This window comes from Notechis scutatus, chromosome 4 (genome assembly GCF_049901735.1).
Source record: "Notechis scutatus isolate UNSWTSFEM ecotype Mainland chromosome 4, rNotScu1.2, whole genome shotgun sequence".
NCBI lineage: Eukaryota > Metazoa > Chordata > Lepidosauria > Squamata > Elapidae > Notechis > Notechis scutatus.
The window spans coordinates 25,955,221-25,972,631 of NC_142012.1; the positions used below are offsets into that span (position 1 = coordinate 25,955,221).

The 17,411-nt window shown below is 38.4% G+C and overlaps 1 protein-coding gene across 4 annotated transcripts in view; it reads left to right on the plus strand.

Annotated features, from left to right (window-relative positions):
• Positions 1-17,411, plus strand: part of ALPK1 (alpha kinase 1) — a 68,235-nt gene that overhangs the window by 15,154 nt on the left and 35,670 nt on the right. The window contains exon 1 of one of the 4 annotated variants that reach the window (XM_087962968.1): positions 15,943-16,049. The exons of the other annotated variants lie outside the window; for them this stretch is intronic. The gene's annotated coding sequence lies outside the window, so the exon portion shown is untranslated. Of the gene's footprint in view, positions 1-15,942; positions 16,050-17,411 lie in introns of those variants that run through there. 4 annotated transcript variants of the gene reach the window in all.

Here is a 17,411-nt window from a genome sequence, read left to right on the forward strand (position 1 = left end):
AATATATGTTGTAACCAAAATTCAACACTCTTACAGTGCTTCAATTTCACTGGAAGATTGAAGTACACACTTAAATCTACTCTGCTCTTATTAAGCTTTCAAATTTTGTAAGAAACTTTAAATTTGCCTGTACAATTTCCACAAAGAAATTTGAAAAACATTTATGAGCTCCTGTTAATGAGCAAAGTGGTAGTCAATAAAAAAGGAAAAGAGAAGAGATTAGGAAAATATTAATAGAGCAAATGTAAAAATTATAGAAAAAAATCACTTACTTCATTTTCTCAAAGGAAAAAACATGTATCTCAATCAGATACATTTATCTAACAAATTGCACTGCCCAGTTACTTCAAAAATTTCCTGCTATTCTATATTGTAAGGGGTTAGATAGCTATATTAATAGCAATAGTACTTAGAGTTATATATCACTTCATAATGCTTTACAGCCCTCTCTAAGCAGTTTACAGTTCCCAACAATCTGGGTCCTCATTTTACCCACCTCAGAAGGATGGAGGGCTGAATCAACCTTATGCTGGTGAGAATCAAACTGCCGAATTACAGTCAGCCAGCAGTCAGAAGAAGTAATATATGTGATGACAAAAGAATAGGAGTCTGGCACCATCTTTTCTGACTGTTGTATTTATTCTTTTTAATAAATATTGCTAATTGAGAAATATGATACCAGATTCCTTCTGATTTTTTTGCAGCCACTCTACTGTATACAGGTAGTCCTTGACTTACAATTGAGTCCAAAATTTCTAGTGAGAAATTTGTTAAGTGAGTTTTGCCCCATTTCAATGAATTTGCCACAGTTATTAAGTGAATCACTGCTGTTGTCAAGTTAGTAAGAAGTTTGTTAAATGAATCTGGTTTCCTCATAGACTTTGCTTGTCAGAAGGTTACAAAAAATAATGACATGACGTTGATCTCAGGACATCCGTCATAAATATGAATCAGTGGCCAAACATCTGACTTTTGATCATGTGACCATGCAATAGTTGTAAGTGTGAAAAACATTCACAAGTCGCTTTTTTCAGTGCTATTGTACCTTCAAACAGTCCCTAAATGAACTGTTGTAAATCAAGGATTACCTGTACAGTGTGTGGTTTAGAGAAAACTGTTGCATTTTCTTTCCTATCCCTAGAGGGCAGTGTTGTATCGGACATATTTTATTAGTTCATAATGTCCGTTAATGTTTGGTTTGTTCTACTTCTGAAAAATTAGTTCTTCAGAAGAAACTGATCCTATCAGAATGTCTGTACATGATTCCTTTTACACACAAGTCTTTTCACTGAATTTGACATTATTTCTACTTGTGTGAATTTCCCTTGAGAAGTTCAGGGTTAAAATTATGGAAACTAAATCTTTTATTTGCTGTTGAAGCAAGCGCAGAGACAAAACTGCAGAAGCTTCACAAATTTTCTCTTCCTAATTCTCTGGCAACCCAAGAGAACGATTGTGGCTGTCACAGTTTTCGAAAGTAGGAAATAACTACAGTTGAAGAGTCATAGATAAAAGTCCAAGGTAAGATTAATAAGTGAAATGTTGTATGAGCAACCACATAGAAGCAAACAAAGAACTAGAAAATTAGCAAGCAATGAGAAGGGTAAGGATATAAAACAAAGGCATGATGTAAAGATGTCATTGTTCCCCAAAGTAAGATTAAATGGGGAATAGAAAGAGGGAGAAAATGTAGGCTGGGACTAAATTCAAATTTCATATGAGGACAGTCCTACAAAAACCTAATATGTGTAGACATCGACTTACAACAATTCACTTAGTGACTGTCCAAAATTAGAACAGCACTGAAAAAAGAATATAATATTGATTTACTGATTGTCCACTAACAATGGCCCTGGTGGCCCCATAGCAGAGTGCAACTACAGACAAAGTCTTTAGCACAGACTTGGACATTTTATGGCCCAAAGGCCATATTTGCCTCTTTGACTGTCCCTATCCAACCCGTGGCAGCAAGAGGCGACAGGATGGTGGGGGAGCAGTGGCCCTCCACAACAGTCCCAGTTTGTCATGTGGCCTCCTGGGAAAATTAATTGCTCACCCCTACATTATCCAGTTGTTATCAGTTTAAATTCTGAAGTTAGTGACAACTAGAGAAAGTAATTTGGAAGACAACATTTAAACTTCTACAGAACTACTTAAAAAGAACGTTGCAAGCATTACTGAAATATTGTCTGTAAAACACTTCACATCTACTAAACTAATTTTATTGTATAAATTATAATTCATAAAAACCTAGGAATTATAATTCATAAAAACCTAACCTTACTCAGGAGGAGAACAGGAAGAGGAGAAAAATCAGTCCTGGAAGACAGGTTTCACATGTAAAATGTCCTACATTCCATTCATTGCATTGTCAAACTCCAGAGAGCGGGTGCTCAGCTCATGTAGTAAGATTGTATATATAATTCCATCAGACACAGTCAGCATAGCCCAGGGCAATGGATTTTGAGAGTTACACTCTAAAATACGTAGTGGTCACCAGGCATCTACCACTATGGTAATCAATACTCAACACAATAGATAAAAGGTTGCACTCTATAAATGGCAGCACCATGTATAGAAATAAAGTCCAATGTAATCTGAGGTAAGAAAACCACTGTTTTGAATTCCAAAGCCGCTTTTATTCTGATTTTAAAATGTACTGCACTTTGACAGCCATTATCAAGTTCTTCAAATGACATGCATTCAACATGAAATTGCCACTTACACGTATATCCCAAGTGGTATCAGTAACTGAATTAATATATGGCAAATCGGTGCACTGATGTCTGAGGAAAATCAATCTGTTGGAGGTAGACAGTGCTGTAGTTATTTATGGCCCATCTTGTAATATAGATATTAGACATGGCACATAGACAGTCACCTCCTTGGAGAAAGGAAGAGCACACAAAAAAATATTTCAAAATCACCAGGGCATTATCTGACAATGACAAAGGGAACAGAGATAAGGAAAAAATATATTTGTGTTTTCTTCTTAACAACAATACATTTTCTGAGATGCAACAGTTTCTCCATACATCAAATAAAGCAAAAAAAAAATATTTGTATTTTTATTTTGCTTTATTTTACTCAGTTACAATGATTTATTGATTGATTGATTGATTGATTGATTGATTGTATGGCATGTGTTAACCAGGGGTGGCTGGGTGCCTCTGTGAAAGTAATTTTTTCGGGTGGTGTTATCTTTACCCATGGGACACCTGAATGCCAGTACACAATTGGGGGCAGCTCCTTTCTTGTCCCTCCACGGTGTATTCACTCACAAGAATTGAGCTGCCAAGCTGCTAACCTCAGCGGTGCACAGGCCCAGCGTCTTACCACATGAGCCACCACGCGCCCCTAAATTAGAATAATAATAACCAGTGGTGGTATTCAACTGGTTCGCACTGGATTGGGCAAACCAGTAGCAAGGATTTGGCATGGGTCACCAGTAGTAAGTTCTGGCTGGCTACGCCCCTGACCCGGTCGCCCGGTCATCACTGGCTTGCCTGCCCCGCCCGCCCAATGCTCGCTAACCCCGCCCGCCTGACGCTCGCCTCTTAAGGTATTTTTTTTTCCCCTCTCAACAACCAGCTATTCATACAATCAGCTGTGCCAGGCTTCCCCTTGGGGGCTGAGCCATTTTTTTGCTTCAGTCCCCCCTCCATTTTTTGCCTTCCTGAGTCCCAGAGGAGCCTTCTAGGAGCAAAAACACCCTCCCAGAGGCTCTTCTGAGGCCAGAAAGGTCCCAAAATGGAGCATGGAGGGGTACTGCATGCCACTCCCATGCTCTGTTTTTTTCTTCCTGTGCCCCAGAGGAGCCTTCTGGGAACAAAAACGCTCCCCTAGAGGCTCCTCTGAGGCCCAGAAGGCCCCCAAAACAGGTGGGTGGCTGCAAAAAAAGCCAGGTCCACCCAGTAATATGGCCACCCACCAAGCCACGCCCACAGAACCGGTAGTAAAAAATGTTGAACCCCACCGCTGATAATAACATACTTCTTAGGGTGAATTGATTCACCATGAAAAGCATCTTTCTTTGAAAATTCTTATGACAGAAATTTTAGTGTGTTGCTAACATTACTACATCTGGACTACATATTCTAAACCAGTAGATGGCAGCAGAAATTTAGAGTTTTCAGTTTCCCTTTGTTGTCACCCAGCGGAGCTCTGAATATTTGCTACTCAAATCTATTTTAAATTTATATCTTTTGTGAATGCAAAAGCTGATATACAATCCCCACTTGGCTGGAGTTACAGCTGGAATTGCACCCTAACATGTAGAAGAGACTAGTTTGAGGGGGTTGGATTCATCTGGAAAGTTGCCAGGAGCAAGCACCATTGAATAACCAGAATTGTCTTCTGAGTAAACAGTAGAATATGCTGTGTCAAAAATAATCCAGAGTGCCACAGGCTAGAACTAAAGTTCCATTTCAAATCTTCTCAGTCATAAATCCAAGAAATCCTCTTTCATGCTATAGTTTTCTACAAAATGGAGTACATGTTGGTTGCTAACCGCTAGTTGTCCATATATTTCCAAGAAGGAAGTTATTGATTATTTCCATATTGTTTCTTGTGGAATCAGTTGTATATGCGGTTGCATTATCTTCTTTAATTCAGAGGACTACATTTACGCTGCTACCTGGCTTTTGGAGACATTATATATTGTCCCTGGGATCTTCTGAATCCAAAGTGGCTACTCTGTCACAGAATTACATCCTGTCGTTCTGCTTGCAAAGGGGAAATGTCATGAATAATGTACAGTAGTCACTTTAAGAAGTACTAAACACAATATAAATTGTTGCATATGTGTAGGTGCATGTTTTTGGTATGATAAGGAAATTATTTTCAAAGTTGAAGAGCAAGCATGCCTATTTGCAAAAATATAAGAATACAGATGCAAGCTCCAAAGATTTTAAAGACTACAATATAATTTCAATGTATCCTATTCACAGACTTATGTCTATATAGAGAGAACAATAACTTGTTTCGGGATCCAATCTGGGTCGGTCACTGGGACCAGCGGTTTTGTCTTCCAAACTTTTTGACTCGTACTGGAGCCCATCTTCAGGGAAGTATATGCTTTGGGCTGTTCTGTGTGTGGTATTTATATGGTGCCTGTTGTATGCGGCTTTTTAGATGTTGATTGGGGTGTTGATGGCTGACTATTAAGTTGTTGGCTATTATTTGCTTCTGCTGACACGCCTCCTAACTACTTGATAAGCTGATGGTAAATCAGCACTCCTGTTGACTGGTGAGGGTTTCCCCATTTCCCAGGCTTCAATCACTTCACTGGTTGTTTTTGTGCCTGCTCATCCAACAATCTTAGTTGCTGCAAAATTAAATGTATGTCCTTGTTCGTCGCAGTGTGAGGCTACCAATGGGTTTGGGTCTCCTCGTCTGACCACTCGCTTGTGTTCTTGCAAACTGATGATAAGCTTCCTCCCCATCTGTCCTGCATAGTCACAGGGGCAATCCAGGCAGGGGATCTGATAGATTACATTGGAAGTATGTTCCACCTCCAAGCTATCTTTACAATGCATAATTTGTCCTCGTATCATAGGCTCTGGGCAGCGTGCAATGCCCACTTGCAGATCTTGAAAGCTACGTTCTATAGCTTCTGAAATGTTTTTGAACGTATGGCAGGCTGTACCATGTGGTTGATCTTGTACCTTGTTTTTTTCCCTTTCTCTCCCCTCCTGAGTTACACAAACATCTTGTGATGAATGATTGTGGATACCCATTCTGCCTGAAACATTCACATACTCCATAAAATAACTTCTTTATTATTTTCTTTATTTTATTACACTATTTACTTCATCTGAAACCCTTTGTCACATTCCATAGGCTGAAAGTGGAGCATATTACAGTATATAGTGGTCTAAATAGTACTCCAAATTTTATCTATGTATGACAAGATATGTTAGACTTCGTTTTATTTCCCCTATTTATTGAAAAAATTTAAAGTGGTGTTACTTCTGAAGAAATGCTGCATTTGTAACTGTTATATCCCTGTTTTCTTTTTTTAATGCAGGGAGTCAGCATTTAAAAAAATGCAAGCTTTTGAAATGTATTGGTGTCACTTATAAAAGTCCCTTATGTAAATATTAATCTCATAAATTTAGGTTGAAATCATATTATTTATTAAATACAAAAACATAATTGACAGACTTCAACTTCTTTATATTTGAATGTAAAACATAATAAATATTTTGAAATCAAATATTGACTTAAATAATGCTTTCATGATCATAATCAGGTAGACATGTGTGAGGAGTCTTTGTCACATAAAAAAATTACCCAGATTTGTTTTGCAGAAATGTTGAAGTTTGTGTCTTCCCACTTTAAAACTAAGGCCCTGTCCATTTTAGACATAGATGTAAATATTTGACCCCTCCACAGTGCATCTGGAAACCCATTTGAAATACGTAAAAGGGACTAGATCCCTAAAATGTGTGATTGTTTCTTTCCCCCCCCTGAGAGACTGTGAAGGTTTTACACATTTGCACATGAAGAAATATTCCACAAACCTCATCAAGCTCTAAAGAAAGGTTTAAAACAGAGAGTTCCTCTGGTTAATTTCAAAAGCGTGAGCTCACATTACTCTCTAGCATTTCAGGTCTCTCAACCCAATATCTTAGGATTTTAGTGGCTGGTTGGCTGGTGAAGGGTGGTTTGTTTTTTTTAATTGCAGTTTTGAAGGGTTTGTCTCTGTAGACTTGTGGGCTGATGATACATATTCATGAATGAGAAAGTCTTTCCCAACCCTGTTAACACTGACAAAGACTAAGCTGGTTTCACACAGCAAGTGGATGGGAGTTGTGGGTGACAACAGCTGAATGACAAGATTAGCTGTAGGGGGGAGAAATCCTTGCATCACTTGGCCTTGCCTTCCTAATGATTTTGCCAATTGTTGTTGGGGACAAGGCTGTCATTCACTGATGACTTCTTCTGACCATATTCAGATAATGACAATTTCCTTAACTTCTATTTTATTGGACACCACCAAGCAAGATCAGAACAAAAAGGAATCAGTTTCAGTTGTTCACAGATTGGAGTTTGGTCACTTCAAAGGTACCTTTGATCTAGAAATATGTAGTGTACCAAATTCATTATGTCTTTTTAATGGGCTTCTTAAATTTATTGCTCTTAATGCTGATCCTCTCTTCAACATGTAGCGTAGTTTTGAGATAGCCATATTTAGAGAGGAACAGTCCAAACTTGTACTTTTAAGAACATTAGTGATGGAAAACAACAGGTGCTTTTGTTCCTAAATGTGACTCCCTTCAGATTCTGCCTTTGGCCACAGAATCTTCCTGCCTGAATGGAGTTGCATACAGAGGATAGTTAGAATGTAGGACTCATGAATAGAATAATTCATCACATGAGAAAAGTGGGTAGGTTTTAAATTTGCCACTCAGGCCTAAATATATCCCAAGCAAGGCTTAGGAACCCAAATGGGCTCGCTAAATAACAGATGGATACTTGACCTGGATATGTCAGCATATGAAAATGGTGTCTGCAACAAGGAAGATCATAAGTCTTTTGAGGCAGAGAACTCTACGGGCCTCTGTCTACTGTGCTTCATGGGGGCATCCAGCAAGAAGAAAAAGCCAGATTGAGGAAATAGGAAAGCCTGGTGTAAAAGTAAATACATGAGGATGACATATAGATTATTCTTCATGTATTTCATATTTTCTTTATTGTCGTATTTAAACATTATGATTTGACAGAGAAGCTTTTGAAGTGTCGCTAAAGGGACCAAACTCTAGGTTTAAAGCAGAGGTCTCCAAACTTGGCAACTTTAAGAGTTGTGGACTTCAACTTGCATAGCTGGCTGGAGAATTCTGAGAGTTGAAGTCCACAAGTCTTAAAGTTGCCAAGTTTGGGGGGCCCTGGTTTAAAGAGTGGTTCCTTAAAGCAACATCCTATGCATCCAGTAGTACCTGTAGCAGGGAGATCAAAATACGTAACAAAACAATGATAGCATTGCATTGAAACACCACCACCCACCCCTTTGGTACATGCATCACAAATACCAAAAATGGAATTAATTAATTAATTAATCATGAAACCTGTACAATAGAACATTTCAATATGAGCCTCAGTGGCGCGGTGGTTAGACTGCAGTACTGCAAGCTACTCCTACTGCAATTTGACAGATCGAATCCCACCAGGCTCAAGGTTGACTCAGCCTTCCATCCTTCCGGGGTAGGTAAAATGAGGGCCCAAATTATTGGGGAAAATATGCTGACTCTGTAAACTGCTTTGAGAGGGCTATAGAGCACTATAAAGCAGTATATAAGTCTTAAGTGCTATTGCTGTTGCTAATAAGAGGATGCAAATGATCACATAAGATCTGTCTGAAGAAGAAAAGCAAAATCTGTAGCAATTAGCAGATTTACTACCATATGTATTAGCTAAGCTAAGTACTGAAGTATTTTATTTAATAAAATGTAATAAAGATTTTTAAAGCTGGTGGATTTGGATCAAAATAATGGCAGATAATTTAAGTTGGAAAAACTAAACTTGTGATTAGGAAGAAAAATGAATGTTTTAGTGAGGATTAATTTCAAATCACTTTCAAAAAATGAAAAGAAAGCATTACACAAGTGGCAAAGACAAATAATCAGTTTTATTTGGTTAATTTGGATCATATATTGGATTGTAACATTTTCTGATTAGATTGCTTCTATTGAAGCAGCTAGATTCCAGAAGTTTTGTACAAATGTATTTGGTTGGGTATAAAAGAAAGGTGCTACCTATAAAAGATCGGTTATAAAGTGTGTACTAAAATTAAAGGATTAAAAAGAAAAAGAGTAAGTCCAGGTCTATCACTTCTTGCACCGTATTAAATATTTCTATGAAGTGAATGCATAAAACAATTTAATTTGCATAGAGATACCTTTTGAGATACATTTGCAAGATTTAGTCCTTGAAAGAAGGATGAATTCTTTGATACTGTCTCCTCAAAGTGGTCAAATGCTTCACTGAGTTCAATATTTTTCAGATAAGCAGTATAGCTCAAAAGGTATTACATAAACAATGCAGAATACTCAGATTTGACTGAATTTGAAAACATTGCAACACAAAATTCAGAACATCTCTTGGCTCTTATTTATAAGTTGTTATTGAAATAGAAACTAAACAGGTCAAAGATGATCTCATGATCAAATGAATGGATAATTAATTGATGGTTCTTATAATATTGACCATATTTATTAATTATTGACCATTTTCATTGGGATTGATAAATTTCAATGACAGTTAAGATTACTTTTATCAACCTAATTTTATTTTGAAATGTTTATTCAATTTTATCCAGTACATAAGTTTTTTTTTTGTTACTTTGGGGTTTTTGGACCTTGTAATCCTTTAAGTCATTTATTCTGGCTATACTATTAAATGTTTGTTACAATAATTTTTTAATAGATTAAGTACAAAGGAGCAGGGCTTTGATTGTGGTGTCACAACTGTCATTGTGCCTGTTCTGTTTTCCCCGGAAGGAACCATCTAAAATAAAAATAATTCTATCCTAGCTCATGCAACTTTGTGTTGGGGTAATTCACTTGGAGGAGAACCAACTGATTGATTAGAAATACAAGAAAGTGGAGTGCTCTTAATGTTTCTGAATAATTACTACCATGTTTGTTATGGTTACTATTGTTCTTATTGTTAAGTGCAGCAGAATTTCTGTTCCAAAATTCCATTCTTCTTCATTTTCTATTATGACACCTGAGTACAGGTAGTCCTCAACTTAAAACAGTTTATTTAGTGACCGTTCAAAGTTACAACAGCACTGAAAAAAGTGATTTTAACCGCACCTCTTAGAATGCCTAGCAAATATGCCCATGTAAGTATGGTTGAACATACTTGTGTATATAGTTTATATACCGTATTTGCCGGCGTATAAGACGACTGGGCGTATAAGACGACCCCCAACATTTCCACTCAAAATATAGAGTTTGTTATATACTCGCCGTATAAGACTACCCCTCTTCCACACACCTTCCACTTTTGCACTTTTTTTTTTTTTGACGCACTTTTCTGCTTTGGACAATTTTGAAATGAGCTAATCCAATTTTGAACCAAGAATATGCCAATAGCTATGGAGTTTAGAAATGAGTTTTAAAAATATTTTTCATTGCTTACCATTAAGCGTAAAATATGTTGTAAATAAAATGAGAACACAGGAAACGTTCTCTTCTCAATACAGCTGATCTCTCTCTCTCTCTCTCACACACACACACACACTTACACACACACACACACACACACACCAAAAACCCGGACACTGAAAAGGCTGCCAAGGAACAGTATATTCAATGCCTTCTCTTTAATCAAGAAACAAGGAATTCCTTAGAATCTTTTTTTTTCCCCAAGTGGCCCTCTTTAAAAAAATATATGGAGGTAACACTTTCATTCAAAAGTCTTCCAGTATCTGGAGTCGCTCAGACATATTGAAGTGAGGCAGGAGAGTAAGTGAAATTTGAAATGATCCAGCTACAGTTTCTTCCCCCCCCCCGAAGGCCATTATCTCCACATCAAAACGAACGAGGAGGCAAAGAAGCCAAACACGCTAAAAGGATCTCTTTATTTTCCTACACAAGGTCACACCTACTTTTCCGCATTCAAAGGACAACCTCTCCTCACCACCACCACCACACACACACACACACACCAATACCCGCAAACAATGTTCTGGGCATTAATCACCATTGCTACATTAACCTGGTAAATTTATACCCTGCCTCCCCCAGTGTTGCTTTGACGGCAGGATTTCACACAGCAGGGCGCTCGCTTGCTCTCTTCTCCGCTCTCCCACTGTTCGCACATGTTGGAAGCACCGTAAAACCTGATAACCCACCCGGGGCTCCCCATCCTTAACCTACAGCCGCCCGCATGCAAAACCTGCGTGCAAAAAGAAAAAAAAGAAAAAGTACGCCGCACGTGAGGATCTTGAATCCTCTCCTCCCACACCGCTAAGGAAGGAAGAGGGGGAAAGGTTGCGCAGCGCGTGGCGAGTGACACCCGCCACACACACACACACACACACACACACACACACACACACACACCACTCCCCCCAGCCTCCCTCCCAGCTGCAACTCAAGCTCGAAGTGGGAGTCGGAGTCCTCCCGCGTATAAGACGACCCCCCACTTGGAGGCATGTTTTCAGGGCAAAAAGTCGTCTTATACGCCGGCAAATACGGTAGTTTATGTAGTATAATGTTTTACACTACAAGTTATATGGGTTATTTTTTAACCAAAGATAAATGGTGATAGATCGAGCCATGATATAGTAACTCTCTCTCTCTCTCTTGTATGAAAAATGTTCTAAAATTGACCACTTTCTTGTGTCAGCTTTGGAAGCCATATTTTATTTAGAAGCTTACATGCTGTCACATCTTAGTGCCTGGGAATTTGGGAGGGGGAATTTCATTGAGTGGTAGAAGTTTAGACATAATATTCTTCTCCTAAAGTCAAGGGCAGGTTACCTGCACTTGGGAAGGAGTGGTTGGAGGAATGTCTCCAGTTGGGACGATGGGTGATTGGACCATGTGATGGACTGGTGGGTGCACGGGATGGGTTTTGATTTTCAATTATGAAGGGAAAAACCGGAACTCTCAGATTCAAGTTTTCCCAGGTGTGCTAGTATGACTTCTTTAATAAAGTCTTATTTGGATGAACTTTGTTTCTGAGTGCTGAATGAAATGGGGAGTTACATTGGAAAGCTGACATCTTGTTTCGGATCTGGATTCATATACAGATCTCAGATGACTTGGTAAAACTGAACATGAGTAAATGATTACTTATCTCCCATTATAGGTGACTTAATAAATAACCATTGTAAATAAATAGGATGAAGGAGCATGTTATAATGCTGGAATCATAATTTTATGGGGTAGATTTATTTTTGGCTGTTGAATACTATGCCAGAGGCAATATACCAAAAAGGTTTGTGAGATCATGACCAAATATTATTGGAGCAAAACTAAAATTAAATTATTCAAGTACATTCATCTGTCTGATTATTTCCCCCTTCTCTCCTTTTGAAAAAGGCATTTTAGGGGCAAACTTTGCAGGAGTTTCTAGAGGCCACCCACCAAGCTTTTCATTGACCACATGTAGCTTTGGGACCATAGACTGTCAAATCACTATCCACAACTGGATCCAAATTCTGGAAACATGCTAGATGCATACAGAAATGCAGGAAATCTGAGAATTTTAGGCAATTTGAGAATCAAGATATTTGTGGTGTACCTACCTGTGTTTCAAACTACTGAGCTAAATTCTATATCCTTCCACATTTCTATAAATGTGCAGTTCTTTGGAAGTTGGGGAGATTTGGTTTATAAAGGGATCTTGGTCCTGAACTATAACATCTAATAAAACATATTCATCTCATTCCAAGCTTATCTATATTATTTCTGCAAACAATTTCTACATTGCTCCAGACTATTGTTGATCTCCTTTCTAAACACAAGTATTTCTGCTGCAGCTTTTGCAGAGGAAAGGGGTGGGGTAGGACCATCCCCTTTTGGTCCCCCTCCCCTTTCCCTCATTTTGCCTGTTAATTGGCCGAGACCACCAGAATTTGGGGGACACAGATGTCACTGATAGTTTGCCTAGGGAGCGCATTCATGCCCATCTGTTGCAGTCTAGAAGGCTGTTCATATAGTCACAAGGCCTTCATTTAATTCTTGTCAGAAAGTAATGTAAATCCCGTTTACCTCAGAGGTCGAGCCAAGATTTATGCCAAGGAGCCCCCTGCAATTTACACACACACACACACACACACACACACACACATACACACTACGATGGTTGTATAGGAGAAAAGAAAGCCTTTCATGTAGCTGCATATTAACAAGTAAGCTTGTCTTCGGAGAGGCTTTTCTTGGTCAGGCTTTTCCTTATTTTAATACCAGTGGGGTCATTTGGTGTACTGAGCAATGCAGAAAAAAGGAAGCCGTGAGCCTTGCAGCTCCCAAATCAGATGGAAATAGGACTATGAGCAAATTGGCTGGCTCATCACACATTAGATCATTGTGTTACACTGATTCCGTGCTGTGTGGAATATTATGTCTATTAACAAGAGTGAAAAGCAACAAAAATTGCCAGGAGAAAAAGAAGGAGGAGGAAGGCCTCAGATCTTCTATTGTTATAACTGTGAGCTCAAAGAGTGGCTGGGTATTTATTTCACAAAACTCTGCAAAGTAAACCAAAGCAAAAATACAGAACGCAATAAACGGGGAGAGGCCAACAATGCTAATTTTTACTTGTCTCAATAACTTATCCAAAAATAAATAGCTGGTAGCTCCGTTCCCCCTCAGACCCTCAATCCTGCTTTAAATGTAATTTCAGATGAAAAGTAAAGAAAGTGTAAATAAAATGTGGTTTTCCTGATTTGAAAATGGGGAGAAGGCTCATTATTGTGAAAATAAAAAAAAAAAAATCTGACCTTTGGAAAGGCCATGTATTTGGGGCTCAGTTTTTCTCCCCTTGACAGAACCACAGGATTTTTGCTATTCAATTCCAAAGAGAGCAAAGCCCACCCTTTTAAAAGAATAGAGACAAAATGCACTGTAGCGTAATGACACGGGTTCAAAGTAGCTTTAATAAGCACACAGTTCAAAGTGCAGTAGGAGAGGGCTGATAATTTGCAGTCAGACTGAACAATGGGTGCATACATTTATAATTCTCTAAAAATGGTTTTTCAACTAATTTCAGAGCAGAGAGATATGATTACAACCCCCACTTCATTATTGCTACAACAAATAAAAATTGGGCTTTGTATTTGTTACAACACTGTCTGCCATTCCCTGGTGATAGACTTCATCTCCTGTAGTTATTTTTATAAGCTTTTATAACATTGTTCCAATCTATTCCACTACTCTATAATTGAAATAACGTTGCTATTCATGCGATTGTAAAATTGTTATCTGATACAACACTGGCAACTTTTTTTCTGTGTTTTGATTTGCAACAGAATTTTAATAGCATGAGTTCTCATGATATGCTGCCATAGACAGTTCCATTGTATTGACAGCCTTTAGATCAGGGGTGTCCAACCTTGGCAACTTTAAGACTTGTGGACTTCAACTCCCAGAAGTCCTGAAGCCAGTTGCTGGCCACAAGTCTAAAGTTCAAGTTAAGCCCAAGGTTGGACACCCCTGCTTTAGATGGTATCCTCGCACCATTTCCACCCCCGAATAAAATAATAAAAAGTATTGACAAGTTGTTTATTTCATCATATTCTGACATTCATGCATGTTTGCTCTAGGATATTAAAGAAATATGCAACATTTCAGCATTTTTGCTGAAAAACTCAGGGCTAAGTGCACTATCAAAACAGATAAATTTGTGAAACTTTAACCGTTTTAAATTAGGGGAATCCCTAATGAATCCCGAAGGCTTCTTATTTAACTTACAGAAGCCTGGATATAGACCTGAGTTACCAGGACTGGACTAGAGAAACCTGATTATAGTACAGATCTCTGTGCAGGGAATAGTTCCTGCACAGACAAATAGACCCTAGCATGTAGGTTATCCATTGACTGTCCTTAAAGAAGAAGAAATATGAAATGCATTCCACAGGTAACAAACAACTTTTGGAATCTTGACTTTTTCTGATTTTGGCTCTAAAATTTAAAGCTTGGTTCTGACGTAGTAGCATGCACCATGCAATTGTGGGAGACAACCAGGCTGAATCCGAGGGAGGGGCTAAATGCATCATCAGTCTCAAGTCCCTTCACGTCCATAAGAGATCTAAGTCCAGCTTACCTCGAATTCCACTGACTCTTATCTACTGTCAATTTGCTTTGACCATTAGTAGTTCAGATTCTTGTAGAGAGCTTAAGCTTGCAATAAATCCTTATATTAATTTGAACTGCTTGGGTTTCCTGATTTCTGTGCAATACTATAATTAAAGCTGGTCCTTCCAGGCAAACACTATGGGTGAATACAGCTCAGTACAACTTCCTTCTTTTTTTTTTTGATATTTGAAAACACGTCTAGCTTTGGGTAATAACTATGATTTTTATCTGATTTAATGTTTTATATATTGGCATCCTTCCGTCTCAAAAGATCATGGTATGGTGCTCTGAAAAGAGGTCCTAAAATTTTATGAATTTTATTTTATTAAATTAAGTCATACTTCATCTTTGTGCTGATTCTGCTCAATTCTTCGTTCTGACATGGACAGAAGACACTCTTTCCTGGCACTTCTGGTGAAATGGCTGATTAAAACACAGAGGTTCTCCTTGATATCTTGTTTCTTTATATTATAGCTCAAAGTAGATTGTCCAGCTCAGTGTTTTTCAAACTTGGCAACTTTTAAGATGTGTGAGTTTTAGTACTCAGAATTCAGCAAAGTTCTCAATGCTGAATTCTGGGGGGGGTTGAAGTCCATAAATCTAAAAGTGGCCAAGTCTGAAAAAACACTGTTCTAGCTATTGGAAGCAAGGCAATCCTCATGAACCAAGTAGCCATGCTTTACACAGGCTTTTTCTGTAAAAAAAACTCTTCTAATTTTATTCTAATAACAATCCTGTAAGGGAGCTTGGACTGGCAAAAACTGGCCTCAAATTGCTTTGTGAGCAATGTGATCATGAAGGGTCATAGACTTGGGTTTCCCCATTGCAGGGAAGCACAGATCTAAATTGATAGAATGATTGTCTATGGAGATTCTCAGTCCTCCAAGTCAGGGTTGTCTCAAAAGGTGCTTTTTCAACTGGACTTTCTTTCTTTGTTTTGCTTGAAGATGTTTCACTTCTTGGATGAGAAGCAAAATATCTGATAGACTGATTGTTCTTTTATAGTACCCTAAAACCGATATTCCTTGTGTGGTGTACGTCTGTCAAATGTTTTTAAAAATAAAAGCTATACGAAGCAATAAAGAAACCAACTTAAAAAGCAGGATAACAAACTATGTTGTTTCAGAATGGTTTAACAACAGTGTTAGCAGTTCCATACTGGTCTCACTCTATGCCTGCATTATCCTTCATGATACTCCTGATGGAGCCAGCAGCCAAAGAAAGGACTCACCGCACGTAAGGAAAATCTGTATTTCTCCGTGTTTGAATAATTAATTTTCCGATGCTTGAAAGCCAGAGTCCCTTTTTTTAGAACCTTTAGTTGAATACTTTAAAGAAGAAGAAGAAGAAAAGCCTACCTTCCCCAAAGGGAAATAAGGGAACTCCTAATGGTAATAATGAGCTTTGTGTTTCCTGCAGCTGCCAGATCCCCTAGTAATTCAAGCATCACTCATTCCCCATTTGGCTCTGCAAATGAATCCTAACATAACAAAAAGATTTGTATAATTACAGCTGCATCTATTTCAGGGCCACCACAGATCTCCATTCAAAGCACAAGGAATTTTTGGTGTGGCATTTAAAATAATTAAAATATTTATTTGAAAGTCAAAACACCAGTAGCCATAAATAATAATCGCTTTTTCTCAGTTGACAGTGCTAAGTCCCAGGGAAGGCGCCTGTGAAGAGCTTTACTTGTTCCCTGTTGGGATTAATCCATAAATGCAGCCTCCACATAGAACTCCTCAAGTCTTTGTTCCCCATTTGTTGGTCTCTGGAATTAAATAGTGTAACCTGAGATCAAAATTAGGGTAATTAAAAAAAAAGAATAAAGGGGCTTAGGTAATCTAATTGGCTTTTCAGAATGTGAAATTCAGTTTCTAAGAATATAAAATGTAGGATTTTCCTGTGTTGATGTATTGCAAAAGAAAATCAGTTTTACTGCATTTGCTTGCAGATAAATCAATTATGACACAAGCATTTATGAACTATTTATGATCTACTTTGAAGTTTATTGTTTTTTAATATAGTCTCAGAGATTGTACACATACTGCTTTAGAAAACTTGGTTGCGTGAGGCGGAAGCTTGATAAACTGACTGCAGAACTTTAAACTTTTTAAATTATATGAACTACCTTGAATTTAGGGCTGAAAAAATAACAGAGACAAATTAGAAACTGAATTGAAGGAAACTTCCACCTCAGGAATACTTAGGTTTCTGTCAAAATCATATCCTTTTTTTATGACATTTATGACATTTTCCCTTCCCACTCATGTTCTACTCTTGGGTGGAGAAACTCATGACAGGACAGCATTCTAGTCTTAAAGGGAGTATCAGTATCTGTAGACTAGTGTCATGCCCCTGGTGGAGACTGACTCTGAGGGAGAGGAGGAACAGCCGACAGGGAGTGGACGTGTGGCTCCGGAGGTTGTGGAGGAGGCTGGGGAAGGGCAGAGGCTGGCTGAGCAGTCAGAGGAGGACCCAGGCCCATCCCCTCTCCATCCTAGGGCACGCAGGGAGGAGAGGATAAGGGGGGGATGTGGTCTACTCAGGAGGAGAGGGCCTTGATCCTCTTCATGGGCTGCAGGTATGAGAACTGCA